The sequence below is a fragment of the Asparagus officinalis genome, chromosome 10, assembly GCF_001876935.1.
Source record: "Asparagus officinalis chromosome 10, Aspof.V1, whole genome shotgun sequence".
Classification (NCBI taxonomy): Eukaryota; Viridiplantae; Streptophyta; class Magnoliopsida; order Asparagales; family Asparagaceae; genus Asparagus; species Asparagus officinalis.
Genome location: NC_033803.1, coordinates 67744334 through 67759466, shown reverse-complemented (window position 1 = coordinate 67759466; position 15133 = coordinate 67744334).

Below are 15133 nucleotides of genomic sequence, written 5' to 3'. Positions count from 1 at the left end.
TATGAATGCTCTTTATTGTTCCTTAACTACTAAAGAATTTAACTGTATTTAAGCAAGAAGCTTGAAAAGATCTAAGTTACACACGAGGAAACTTCATTGATGAAAGAGGCAAAATTTATAATGTCGGTGAGTAAGTATGAGAATTTTAAGATGAAGGCCTTGGAGGGTATTCAGGATATGTTCATCTAATTCACAGACATTGTGAACAAATCAAAAGCTTTGAAAAATTCTTTGTTCACTTTCTAAGTATTGGGAACCAATGACAATGACTATCGAAGAATTAGAAAAAATTTCTAAGTTAACCCTTCAGAATCTTGTAGAGAATATTCTCACATTTGAAATGCAATTAAAAGAGAGAAGATGATTCAGAAGATAGCACCAAGAAGAAATCGTTAGCTCTCAAAGCTAAAAAGGTGAAATCTCAACCCAAAAAGAAGAAAGAGTCAAGCTGAAGTTCTATGGATGAAAATAGCCATGTTGATTAAAATTTTAAAGGCTATGAATCCTTCCTTGAATCAAAGGATGGTTAGAAATTCCTACAAAACAAATAGGATAACTACACAAGCAATGTAAATAAATATAATTCTAGTAATTTTGATACCAAACCAATTTATTTTCGATATAGGAAACCCGATCAGTTAAGGAAGAATTGTCTCTCCATACAAAAAGGATTATAAAGGCAAGGGCAAAAGTTTCAAAGTGACTATATGGAATGAGTGGAAGAGTAGCTCGAGTAATAATGACAAATGAGCTCATTGTTGTCTCATGGCTAAAGATAGTAATTTAAATTAATCTGAGCAAAAAGCTCTGATAGTGAGGTATATCCTACATACGATGATTTATATTTTAAGTATAATGAAATATTGGGTTAATTTGAAAAATTGCTAAAAAAATAAAAAGTTGTTAAAAGGATAAATTCAAGTTTAAGATAATAAATTATTGAGTGATAATATTAAAAATCATTTTTTAGAGTTAAATAGGTCAAACAATGCAAGTGAAAATATTTCTTTTGATTGCATATTGTTCCATGTATAGAGACATTAATTGTGATTTATCCAAGCAATTAATTGATAAAATTTGTGAAAATAAAAAAATTAGTTGCTAGGGTAAATAAGGTTTCATGTGAATTGTCTTCTAAATAAATAAAGTTTAAAACTTGATGCACTACTATAGTTTATAAAAATGAACAATTAAAGTCCAAAAATATTGATTTGGAAAAGACCGTGAAAAAAATTTCTTTGTGTTCTAAAGGTTTAAACATGGCTCTTTCCAATTAATGATTTAAAAAAGTGAAAGCTAGTTTTGGTTATTCATATTCAGAAAAATATAAAAAGTTTTAACCTTTTATTGTAAGAGGAAATAATTTAACTCTTTTTGTACCCATCTCAAAGACATCTTCTATTATTTATAGTTCATGTGATAGAATGGTTCATGTTTCAATGAACTGTCGAATGCAATATAGAGTTAAAATAGTCAAGTATATTTGGGTACCTAAAGGCATAATAGCTAACCAAAGTAGACTTATGTGGATACCTAGGCCACACCTTTCTACATTTCTATAGGTGTGCAGGAAGGCTAAGGGGCAAAGCAACATCCGTATTGATTACTTAAGGCATATTTAGAAGACAATAATCTTTTTCTTAGCCTAATTAAGAAGAAGAATGAGATGAGAAGCTTTTGATACTGGCACATGTAAAGAGAGTCTCATTATGCAAGTAAGGATTTGTTGCAAAGGCACAACTTGCATAAGCGATTGTTTTTAGCAAATCTTCTCAAAGGGGTAAGTATAAACATATTCTATAACCATTCTTGTTATATGTAAAAAAATTAATTTTTCTTGATTATTCTTTGTTTTGATTTTTCTTGTTTTTTGTTAATTTTATTTCTTGATTTTTCTTTCTTTTTTTATTTTTATTAATAATAATAAAATTCTTTCTTTCCTTTGATTTTTTTCTTTACTTTGGACATGCCTATGTATATGCTTTGTAAGATTGATTTGGATGATTCTTATGTTATATAGGTTTGAATATATTATACAGGTTCACATATGGTTTTCAAATTTATATATAGGTATTTATGTACACAATGATATAAATACGATTACTTGATGCAATGTTTCGTGAGATATTTCACGTTACATCTTCACACAACTAATTTTATACTTATTATATATGTTCTTAATGTGAAATAGAGGTAAAATATTTTTATATTTTATTTATAAGATATTTTGTAACATATCAAGAGTTTTTTAGCTTGTTTTTTACTTGAATAATGCACATATTTATTCTTTATATGTGCACATGTGCATTTATGCTAAAACTATATCAAATAAAAGAGTATATTCATTAAAAGATGATCAAAGATCGACACTCTTATGAAATCCATGGAAAACTAAGAGTTAAAATGTGGCCAAATACCCACACCCATGAATTATATTTTTGCACATCTCAAAGGGTAATCATCTTGTACTGAATATTTTATATTTAGAGATGGTGTGAATCATATTTAGAGATGGTGTGAATCTCCCGCTAAGCACTATCATTCTTCCTCTTAAATCCTATATGGTTGAGATGATAAGGTTAAAAATAATTCAAGTCTTACTATTGCTCAATATTTTCTTTGATATATCCAAATTTGTCTAATGTGTCATGCGCAGCGGAACAGAAAGAGCACGAACACAAACGAGAGCACGAACACAAACGAGATTGAATTAAAACCAATAGGTAAAACAAGAACACAACAATACAAGATACAGATTTTATGTGGTTCGACAAGTTGTCTACGTCCACGGGGTAAGGAAGTGATGGATTTTACTATTAGAGAGAGAGTACAAATAGATATTACAAATTCACTCAAAACTCACAAATTAATCTCTCAAACAAAGCTCTCAAATCTCTCACCAAATCTCCCAAATATACAGCTCAAAAATCTCTCTTTTTACCTTAAAGAAACCCTAAAAAACATGTTCCTATTTTTATCAAATATAAAACCCAAATAGATCAGGAAACCAAGTCCAAGCCCATACCCGAGCCGCGATCGAACGTACTTGACGCCGTGGTTGACTGGCTAGAAATCTAAAATTGCACCCTGTAGTGTGCAAGTTTCCGGTCGACTGCACATGTTGTCGCGGTCGACTGTACAGCACCCAAGTGTCTCCTGCTTTGTTTTTTCCTGAACTTTTTTGTTGTTTTTGTCGTTTCTACAATTCTCCACCTCAGCGAAGTTTCCTCAAAACTGAACTGATACCAATACCAACAAAATGTCTCACTTGTTGCATCCAGTATGAAGTGGAACCAATCCATGACAACGAACTCAATCCACAACAAATTAGGAACCAAAATAAGAATGTGAACAATCTCCAACATATCAGTATCAACTCATCAACTGGTTGCATCAAAAATGACTGCCTACGTTGTTGGACCCTAGAGGGGGTGATTAGGGTCTAGTGGCAATAATAGTGCAATAAAAATTATGACAAGCAATACACCACAAAATGAAAAGCAAGAGTAAAAGAGATAAGGTTAGAAATTGTTATCCAAGTGATGCGCGATGTGTTCACGAGGTTTGGTCCGCTAACCTACGTCCCCCCTCCCCACTCTCGAGGAGAATCCACTACACAATCCGGTTTGGAAGCCGGAACTTCTTCTACACAATGATCTCCACGAGATCTCACAATTACACAATTTATCTCCATAAGATCACACTCATAACAGTATTAATCGCAGGAAAAAGTCTCTCTTTACAGTAGTCCTATGGCAAGAAGAGAGATTGCACTTGAAGCTTGGGATGTTAAAACAAAACAGTGAATGATAGGATAAAAGTTGAAGCTCTTTGAAAACAATAAACTTAAAAACAAGAGTTTTGCAATTAAGGCTTAAGTCTGAAGTAGTTGGGGTGTTGGGTATTTATAAGGAAAGAAAACAACAGCCAAAGCCTCAAAGAATCAGACAAAATCCCCCAAAAACAGGATTTCTGAAACTGTACAAAAATAGCCGTTACAGTGTTATAAGTCGACTCAGCACTGTTCATGAGTCGACTCATAAGTAGCCGTTACAGGCTAAAAATCAACTTATGGGTCGACTCATAAAATTCATGAGTTGACTCATCATGCATGGGTCGACTCATGGTCGACTCATAAAATTCATGAGTTGACTCATCATGCATGGGTCGACTCATGAAGTCATGGGTCGACTCAGCAGAAATAAAACACATTTTCCAGCACAGTTTATGAGTCGACTCATGACAGGCATGAGTCGACTCAACCTGATGGGTCAACTCATGATATTATGAGTCGACTCATCAGAAACAATTGAAAACTATGCAGCAGTTTGTGAGTCGACTCATCACTGTTCATGAGTCGACTCATAAACATGCACACAGAAAATATCAACTTTGAGCCTTGTTAAAAATTATCAAATAAATTCAGAAAAATGTAAAACTTTGAGAATAGTTTATAAACATTTTGAAAAACTTATTTGAAAAGAAATTTTGCAAAAATATCCTCGTATTTGTGAAAGACATCATTTTAACACACGTACCAAAATATGAGTTTTGAAAAATGTATAAGTGTGTGTGTGATATCCCAAATAGCTTCAAATAAAATCTATAATTACTTGCCTACATTTAAGTACTAGAGAGAAAATAAAATATCAAATATCTCTCACATAGAAATACATTTCTTGAGTCTTGATATTGCTTTAGAGTTGATGAAGCTTCTTATTGCATTAAGTGTTCTTGATAAACATTGCTTCATCACTTGGCCTCCACCTCCTTTAGATATTAACGTTGTAGCTAATATTCCATCCAATCCTCCATAAATGGTACTAATGAGCTTGATATTTATATTAACTACAATATCACTCAATAAGCAATTAGTACCGATAATGGTGGTTGTAAATCATCATCAAAACATAAGGGCTAACATACGTATCCTCTTGCCCAAGGAATTAAGCCTCACGTAGTTCACCCAAATGGCCTCCAAAAGGTCCTTAACACTGAAGAATGTTTAATAACTCCAAACAATGACCAAATTTCACCCCGGTGACAACTTTGGTCAACATATCTACCGGATTGTCCTTTGTGTGGATCTTCTCCAATATAACATCTCCATCATCCAAGACGTCTCGAACAAAGTGGAAACTAACATAAATGTGTTTTGTGCGTGCATGATATACCTGGTTCTTTGTCAAATAGATAGCTAACATGCTATCATACTTCACCCTGATGGTCTCCTGTGTAATTCCTAAGTCTTATAATAATCCCTGTAACCACAAAGCTTCCTTCACAGCTTCAGTCAATACCATATATTGAGCCTCCATAGTGGAGAGAGCCATTATAGACTGAAGTGTACACCTCCAACACACCGGTGCTCCTGCCAATGTAAATACATATCTTGTAGTATACCGACGTTTGTCAAGATCCCCCACGTAGTCTGAATCCACATATCCAACACAATCATGTGCAATCTTCTTATTCTTCTGAAACACCAAACTAACATCCATGGTACCTTTGATATACCATAGAATCTACTTCACAGCCTCTGAATGACCCTTCCCGTACATGTACCTGAAAACCATGCTCACGGTCTGTGATAAATCTGGCCTTGTACACATCATCTTATATATCAAGCTACCCACTGTACTGGCATATAGAACTTTTGATATGTACTCACGATCATCAACTAAAACATGTGACATCTTAGCTGAAAGCTTAAAGTGAGGAGCCAATGGAGTACTCACCGCCTTGGCATTGTACTCACCGCCTTGGTATTACCATCAAAACTGATTTTTTTCAGCATATTCTACGAGTAGCTCCTCTGTGTTAACTTCAACCTCCCCTTTACCCTGTCTCTCTTAATCTTTATACCCAATATCTTTTTTTCTTATCCAAGATCCTTCATCTCAATTCAGATGACAGATCCTTTTTTAACTTTCTAATAGCTAAAGTATTCCTGGAAGCAATGAGCATATCGTTAACATACAACAATAAATAAATATACTCTCTATTTTGTAGCTTGTGCATGTAAACACACAGGTCATATGTGCTCCTCGTGTACCCTTGGCTAATCATAAAATTGCCAAATCTCTTGTACCATTGTCGTGATGATTGCTTTAATCCATAAAGAGACTTTTTTAGTTTTCACACCAAATCTTCTTTGCCTGTAGCTCTAAAACCCATAGGTTGTGTCATATAGATATCCTCTTCTAAGTCTCCATGTAGAAAGGCTATTTTCACATCGATCTAGACCAAATTCGAATCCAACTATACCACCAATGCCAATAGTATCCTTATCGACAAATGCTTCATAACCAGTGAGAATACTTTATTATAATCTATGCCCTCAAGCTGGGCATACCCTTTGGCAACCAATCTGGATTTGTACTGAATGTCTTCATTAGAAGATCCTTCTTTCTTTGCATATACCTACTTACATCCAATAGCTTTCTTACCCTTCGGTAGCTTTGCAAGTTCCCAAGTGTTGTTCTTTTGAAGAGAGTGCATCTCCTCCTCCATAACTTTCCTCTACCTGATTGAATCAGAGTTTGACTTAGCTTCCTTATATGTAGAAGGAACCGAATCATCAATGACCTCAACTGATAGAGCATATGCAACCATCAAGTCTTCATATCTAGCTGGCCGACGAATAACCCTTCTTGGTCTATTAGCTGCAATGGACTCCTAAACATGACTCTGTCCCTGAGTCCTAATATTCATTGTTTTCTCCATCTGTCCATCTGTCATCATGTCTCCTCTCAGTGTCACCTCTGTAGGAGCCTTAATGGATACAATGCTATCTGGAGTCTGTGGAGTCACATCATCCTCCACCTCCTGCGATATCCCTCTAATCTGGCTTTCCTCCACCTACTGAGGGACTTGAGGCCTCATCATATACGCCTTATCAAAAGTGACATCTCTGCTAATGATTATCTTCTTGTCTTGTGGATCCCACAACTTAAAGCTTTTAACTCCATCTTTAAAGGCCACAAAGATTTCTTTTCTAGCTCTCGGGTTTAATTTCCCATTATTCACATGATAGTAAGTTGGACACTCAAAAATTAGAAGCAATTCATAATCACTAGCCACTGATCCAGACTATAGCTCTATAGGAGTCTTCATGTATTACAGTGTACGGCAACATATTCACGAGATGGCTCATATAGACCAATGCCTCAGCCCAAAAGGATCTAGCCAATCCACTCTATGAGAGTATACAACGTACCTTCTCCAGCAAGGTACGATTCAATCTCTCGGCCACTCCGTTTTGTTACGATGTCTCCCTAACTGTGAAGTGTCGTCTAATACCGTGATCCCAACAAAATTATAGAAATAGATTACTCTTGTACTCACCACCATTATCTGAACGGAGTACCTTCACATTTCTACCTTATCTACAGCTCCATTTTCTTCTTCTACTCCACAAATATATTCAGGACCTCATGTTTATGCTTCATATGGTATACCCAATTCCTCCTGGAGTAATCATCAATGAAAGTGACAAAATAATTGACCCCACCAAGTGATTTGTGCTTGAAAGGACCCCAAACATCTGTGTGAACATAATCCAATATACCTTGGGTATTGTGAATTGCGGTGCTGAATTTTACTTTTATCTTCTTCCCAAGTACACAATGCTCACACAACTCCATCTTGCAGGCCTTTGCATCATTCAACAGCCCCTGTTTTGCCAATACCTATAGGGACTTATCACATGTGTGTCCCAATCTTATATGCCATAAGTTGGTAGTATCTTCCTCTGTGGTAATCAAAGCTTCCAGACCTCCTGTTACTATTTTTCCCTTCAAGTAGTAAAGGTTATTTTCCTTGACATCTCCCATCATCACCATAGACCCCCTTGTAACCTTCAAAATTACATTTTCTAAGATCACCATATAGCCAGATGCCTCCAAATTTCCAAGTGAAATGATATTCTTCGTCAACTGTGGAACGAATCTCACATCCTTCAGCTCCCTAGTCACCCTATCACACATCTTGATTCGAACTGTTCTAATACCACCAATAGGGCATACATGATCATTACCCATGAGCACGACATCCTCTCTTTCCAACTCCTCAAAGCTAGATAACTAATCCCTCCTAGGGAAAATATGGTATGTAGCACCCGAATCTAACATTTATTCCGTAGAGTCGGCATAGCAAACTCACAGTATTACTAGGCATGAGTAGCCTGAAGAATCTGAATCTGAATTGTCACCACTAGCTTTAGCAACATTCACCTCTGAAGCTTGTACGGTTTTCCCTTTATTCTTGCCGGCTCTATCTTTTAACTTTGGGCATTCATTCTTCCAATGTCTATCTTCTTTGCAAAAAGCACATTAATTTCTACCCACGCTTCTATGGCCACCTCTCTGCTTTGACTTTGAGTGATTAAATGGACGACAGTTTGGACTACGGGCTCTCACTACCAATGCATCTCTGATGCCTTCTCGGAGGGTTCACTATCACTCTTCCTCAACTCATAATTCATCAATACTAAGTTCACCTCCTTGTAGCTGACAGAGGTTCTATCATTGATCATAGCAAGGACAAAAGTACCATAATCATCCTCTAGCAACGAACACAATAACATCATCGCCTTGTCTTCATCCTCTACCATGATATCCATATTGGTCATATCCGATAGTAATTTCGTGAAGCTATTAACATGCTTTCTAATGGAAACTCTCCTCTTCATCTTATATTGATAAAACCCCTTCTTCAAGTGAAGTCTATTCTCAAGTATTTGATTCAAAAAGCACAATCGTTTTTGATAAAACCCCTTCTTCAAGTGAAGTCTATTCTCAATGCTCTTCGTCAAGTATTTGTTATTGAGTGTTTACCACAACCGTTTTGCCGACGTCTCTTTCATCACATCGTAGATCAAATCCGGCGTCAAGCATGACCTAATAACCCCACATGCTCTGTTGTTAACCTTCTTTTAAATCTTCTCCTTCATGTCAGTCAGTTTCTCTTGTAATTCAAGAGTCTCCTCTAAATTCTAGGCATCCAACGTATCCATCACCTGACATCTCCACAAACTAAAGTTTATCTTGCCATCAAACTTCTGAACATCAATTTTTGTGTTATTAATGCTCAAACCCTGTATCGTTTTTCAAAGAGACGATCATATGTACTTGCTTCACCCATGTTGATAACCGTAGGTAATAAAAATTGCCTTAATTCCTAGCAAAGAAGCTCAAAACTGATAAAAACATTAATATCTCTCAAACTATAAGGAATTTGGTGAAATGGACAGGAGCAAACAGAACCCTTTGGGTTGGTTTGGTCGGCTTTGTCTCGTCGAGATAGTTGATTTTTATATATAATTCATTCAATTCCGACTTGCGGTTTGAAAGTTATGACCCGTTCTTCGTAGCATGTTCTGAAGCCCACCTGCAAGACTAGACTTTGCCTGAACATTGAAGTTTTCCTGTAATGCTAAGTTCATCGACAACTTAGCTCACCTAAACTGATTGAAGCTGGCCTGACAGCTTCGCTTATGAGGTTCGCCATGTAGCGAAGCTCAACATCAGAAGACGAGGTTCACCATGCAGCGAGGCTTAACATCAAAAGACGAGGTTCACCACACAACGAAGCTTGACATCAAAAGGCGAGATTCACTATGTCACAAAGCTCGACATCAAAGTTCATCACTGTGGACAAAGCTACTCTAGAAGATGAAGCTCATCATTGAAGACAAGGTTCGAAGCTCATCATTGGAAACAAGGTTCGAAACTCGTCATTGGATACGAGATTCGGAACTCACCACTAGACGTAAAACTCATTAGTGAAGATGAGTCTCATCAAAAGAAAATTTATAAGACTTGCTATGTAGTTGGACTCAACTATTGAAGACGAAGTTCGTTAGTGAATACGAAGCTCGTTAGACGAACTCAACAAATGGTTCATACCGAGGTTCGTCAAGAAAACGAACCTCGAATGAAGAACCAATCGAGAAGGCGAACTCGCCAAGCCCGTCCTATCAACGAACCTCATCACATGAATGATGGAGTTTTTCAACTTACCCAAGTTTTGCCAACCTCTATTATTCAGAGGGTCTCGCTCGGGTAAAGCTAAGCTAAGATGACAGAGTCAGCTGGGGGTTGTCCTGCTGGTGACCTTCGAGATTATCTCACATGCAAACGTAGTATAAACCAGATGAAATCCAATTGCAGCTATGAGAAATTTAAAATGCTTCCTAACGAATCCATTGATGATATGTTTTCTCGCTTTACTAATATCATCAATGAATTGCATGGTCTTGACAAGAAATTGACTATCCAAGAGATGAACTACAAGATCCTTCGCTCATTGTCTCCGGTGTGGGAACCCAAAGCTATGGCCATAGAGGAAGCTCACGATCTTACTACTCTAGCTCTCGATGGCCTCATCGGCAAGCTTAAGGTTCATGAAAAAAAGCTTAAAGGGAAGGAGGAAGTTCCCCCACTGGAAATTAAGGAGCCATCCCCAAAAATGAAGACCATTGCTCTCAAAGGAGCTAGTGATAACTCCTCATATTTGGATAGTGAAGTCGACTTTTCTATAGAAGTGGCTCACCTTTCTAGAAGAATATTAAGACTAATAAAAATGAATAAGAAGTTTAATCACCAATCTAACAACAAATATTTTTTACGTGTAGGAAAATGTTTTGAATGCAATGAACTGGGTCATCTCGCCAAAGATTGTCCTAAGCTCAAGGAGAAATATTTGAAATACAAGAAGAAGAAAACCATGTATGCCGGATGGGAGGAATCCGAACCAAGTGATTCAGATAGCAATGAAGAAGGAGCAAAGATTGCTCTTCATGATCCCAATATTTGCTATATGGCTCATGAAAAGGAGGTAATATCTGATACCGAAAGTGAATCTTTTTATATGCAATGTGATCTAGCAACTGCATTAGAAGAGTTAAACATTGAGTTTAAAATATTAACAAAAGAATACTCTTCCTTTAAAAAATTGCATACTTCTTGTGATTCCAAGCTTGAGCAATTACAATCCTCACTTGTTATAAAAGATGAATTGTTAGGAGATCTCGATTTTGAAAACAAACAATTGAGATCCATAATTGAAAGGCTAAAAATTAAAAATAGAAGAATTAAACCCACTCATGTATATTCTAGTCATCATCATTTTGAAAGAAATAGATTTTCATAGAGCATATGCTTCTACACACAAGAAAAATTTTGTGTGCACATATTGCATGAAAAATGATCATATCTCCACCTATTGTAGGATTAAAAATAATAATGATTATTATAAAATGATATGGGTACCCAAAGGTACTAAGTATACTAATACCCAAGGACCCAAGATTTGGGTACCTAAAGCTTCAACGTCTTCATCTTATGTAGGGAACATCACAAACACGACGTAGAGAGATGTGGCACCTTGATAGTGGTTGCTCACATCATATGATGGATAACAAAGAGCTATTTGCAATCCTATCAAGGATTGAAGGAGGTAATGTCTCCTTCGATGGCAGTGAGAAAGGTATTATAGGTATTGGATGTATTGGTAAGATACCTTCTCCCGTAATAGAGGATGTTTATTTAGTTAGAGGCTTAATCATAACCTTCTTAGCATTAGCCAATTAAGTGATAAAGGATTTGATATTTCTTTTAAACCGGATAAGTGCATTGTTAGCTTAAATGAAAAAATTATTTTTGTTGCTAATATAAAATCTAATGTATATATTTTTGAGATGAATAAGCTAGTAGATCAAGATGTTAAATGTCTTACGGCGGTTGATAAAAATCCTTGGATTTGGCATAAGAGGCTTGGTCACGCCAACATGGAGTTGATATCCAAGTTATCCAAAAAGAATCTTGTAAAAGGGTTACCAAACTTACATTTTATCAAAGATATCATTTGTGAAGATTGTGCTAAAGGTAAGCAAACCAAGTCTACCTTCAAATCCATTAATGAGGTATCAACTTCTAAACACTTGTAATTATTACATCTTGATCTTTTTGGTCCTATGCGTGTTACCTCTCTAGGAGGTAAACACTATATTTTTGTTATCATTGATGACTTCTCTCGTTTTACATGGACAATCTTTCTTGGTAGTAAAGATGAATGTTTTGAAGAATTTTCAAATTATGTTAAAAGAATTGAAAAAAAAGAGTTGAAAGTTGTTAAAATTAGGAGTGATCATGGTGGTGAATTTCAAAATAAAATTTTTAATGATTTTTGTGCACATCGTGGTATAACTCATGTATTTTCCGCCCTAAGAACACCACAACAAAATGGTGTTGTTGAACGAATAAACCGCACCATACAAGAGATGGCACGAACAATGATAAATGTCTTTGTTTTACCAAAATATTTTTGGGTAGAAGCCGTCAATATGGCTTGCCATGTTTTGAATCGTGTTTTGATTAGACCAAAGCTTAAGAAAACTCCTTATGAACTATTTTATGGCAAAACCCCTTTCATTGGATACTTTCGTATTTTTGGTTGTAAATGTTTTATCTTGAACACCAAAGATCACCATGATAAATTTGATTCAAAAATTAATATTGGTATTTTTTAAGGATATGCACGTAGAAGTAAGGCTTATAGGGTTTTCAGCAAACGAACTCTTGTTGTTGAAGAATCTATAAACGTTACTTTTGATGAGACTAGTATTGGTTTACAAGTTGATTTGCCTAGGAAAGATGATGATGATATTGAGGGATGATTGGAACTTTTGCAACTAAATGAAACACCCTCAATCGATGCACAAAAGGATGGGGAAAGCAATAACATTCAAGAGCAAGAAGAACTCCCCAAAGCATGGAAATTCGCATCAAATCATCCAAATGAGCAAATAATAGGGAGTCCTTCAAAAGGAGTTCTAACTCGCTCAAAAGCTTTGAGTGAGTGTGGTAATATAGCATTCCTATCTCATATAGAACCTAAAAGGATTAATAATGCTTTAAAGGATGAGTTTTGGGTTTTAGCAATGCATGATGAACTAAACAATTTTCAAAGAAATAATATTTGGAAATTAGTTCCTAAACCTAACAATGTTCATGTTATTGGAACTAAATGGGTCTTTAGAAACAAACTTGATGAACATGGCATAGTGATAAGAAATAAAGCTCGTTTAGTTACCCAAGGATACAATCAAGAAGAGGGCATAGACTATGATAAAACATTTGCACCGGTTACAAGGTTAGAATCTATTAGAATGTTTTTAGCCTTTGATAGCTTTAAAGATTTTAAATTATTTCAATTGGATGTGAAAAGTGCCTTTTTAAATGGTTTTATAGAAGATGAAGTATATATTGAACAACCCCCCGGTTTTATAGATCATTCATTTCCTAATCATGTTTACCGGGTTTAAAAAGCTTTATATGGGTTAAAACAAGCTCCTAGAGCTTGGTATACTCGCCTCTCTAGTTTTCTTCTTGAAAATAGCTTTTCTAAAGGGAAAATTGATGATAATCATATTTTATTACAGTTTTATACCTTCATTATCTATTTTATATGAATAAATATACTACTAATAAATGTTTTTATCTTTAATTGCAGGTTAATGAAGAATAAATCTCAAACTCTCATTTCTCAACAAAAACCAATTGATTAAATGAAGAAATGAAGCAAAGAAGGCCATTGGAAAATCAATTTCCAAATTATCCAAAAGCCCAGAATCAAGCCGAGTAGCCTGTAGAAGCCGGAGAAAATCAAAAATCCAATATGAAAAGAAATCATATTCAAAATGGTTGGACACAAAGAAACGACGATATCTCCCAATCCGGAAGGAGGAACGCGTCAATGGCTGATTTTGCTTGTCTTGGGGCTCAAGTTTGATCCAATGGCTCTCATTCACTGATGTTTACTATAAATAGGGGTAGAGAGTGAGGGGTTAGAGGTGTGAAAATTTTTGTAACTCCTTTTGGAGAGGAGGGCTACTCTTAATTGAGAAGGCCTTCCAAAATTGTAACTTTAGTTGCAATTAATAATAATAATTTTTTCACCACTTTAAATATTTCTTCTCTTTGTTGGATGATGAAGATGGAGATGAAGAATTATTTAGAGGTTTGCATTTTCTTTCCTTTTTCTCTTTTATTTCCTTTTTATTGCTTATTAGTGTAGATTTATTTCTATGCTTGTAGTTTAGATTTTATTTTCTTGTTAAATAGCCAAGAGGCTAGAACCCTCTTGCCTTAGATTTATTTCATGCTTATAGATTAGATTTATTTCATGCTTATAGAGTAGATTTATTTTCTTGCATTTAATTCTTGCAATTTTATTTTGTAGTTTAGATTTTGCACTTTATTTTGTAGTTAGATTTTAATTTCTTATACTATTCACCTTGAGGCTAGAACCCTCTTGGGTTTAGTTTTTCTTTTTGTTTATTTTTATTTTGTTTGATTCGCCTTTAGGCTAGAACCCTCTAGGGAATCACCCTTTTCTAAGAAGTGGGTTTAATTTTAGATTACCCATATCTATAATTGAATCCACCATCTTTATTTTCTTGCATTTTTTTATTCTAGAATTTTGTTCTTTATTCTTGATTTTTTATTTGTTTCTTGATTTTATTCATTTTTTCCTTCTCACCTTATTGATCATACTCAAATCCACTCTCACTTACACTTTGCACCTATTTACACACCATTTTTTACTATCTCAATCTCTTCACAATCACATTCACTTATCACTCCTACTTGTCACGCACACATCATAAGAACCGATTTCATTTTTTCTCCTACAAAACACCTTCCCCGTGGGATCGATATCTTAAATACTATAACTTGACACGGTTGTGCACTTGCAACCTTTTTTGTACATGTTTATGCCGCATCAGGTTTTTGGTGCCGTTGCCGGGGAAGGTGCTTAAGTAGGTTTTAATTATTTTGGTTCTTTAACTTGTGTGTTTTTTGTAAAGGAAACGCTTGCAGCTTGAAGATCGCGGATTGGAGAGGTAGGATTTGAAGATTTGCTTTCAGGTAAGTCCTCTTTCTAGTTTTTAATTCCACCCTTTAGCTATTTCTTCACAATTAGAGACAATTAGGACTTTTAAAAAAAAAGAGATTTTATTTTTCTTTGTTGACCATAATAAAATTCATCCTCCACTTTGACATTTACTAACAAGATAATAAATTCAAACAAATCCCCCCTTCTCATTTGTTTGATTGTTAACCCTAAT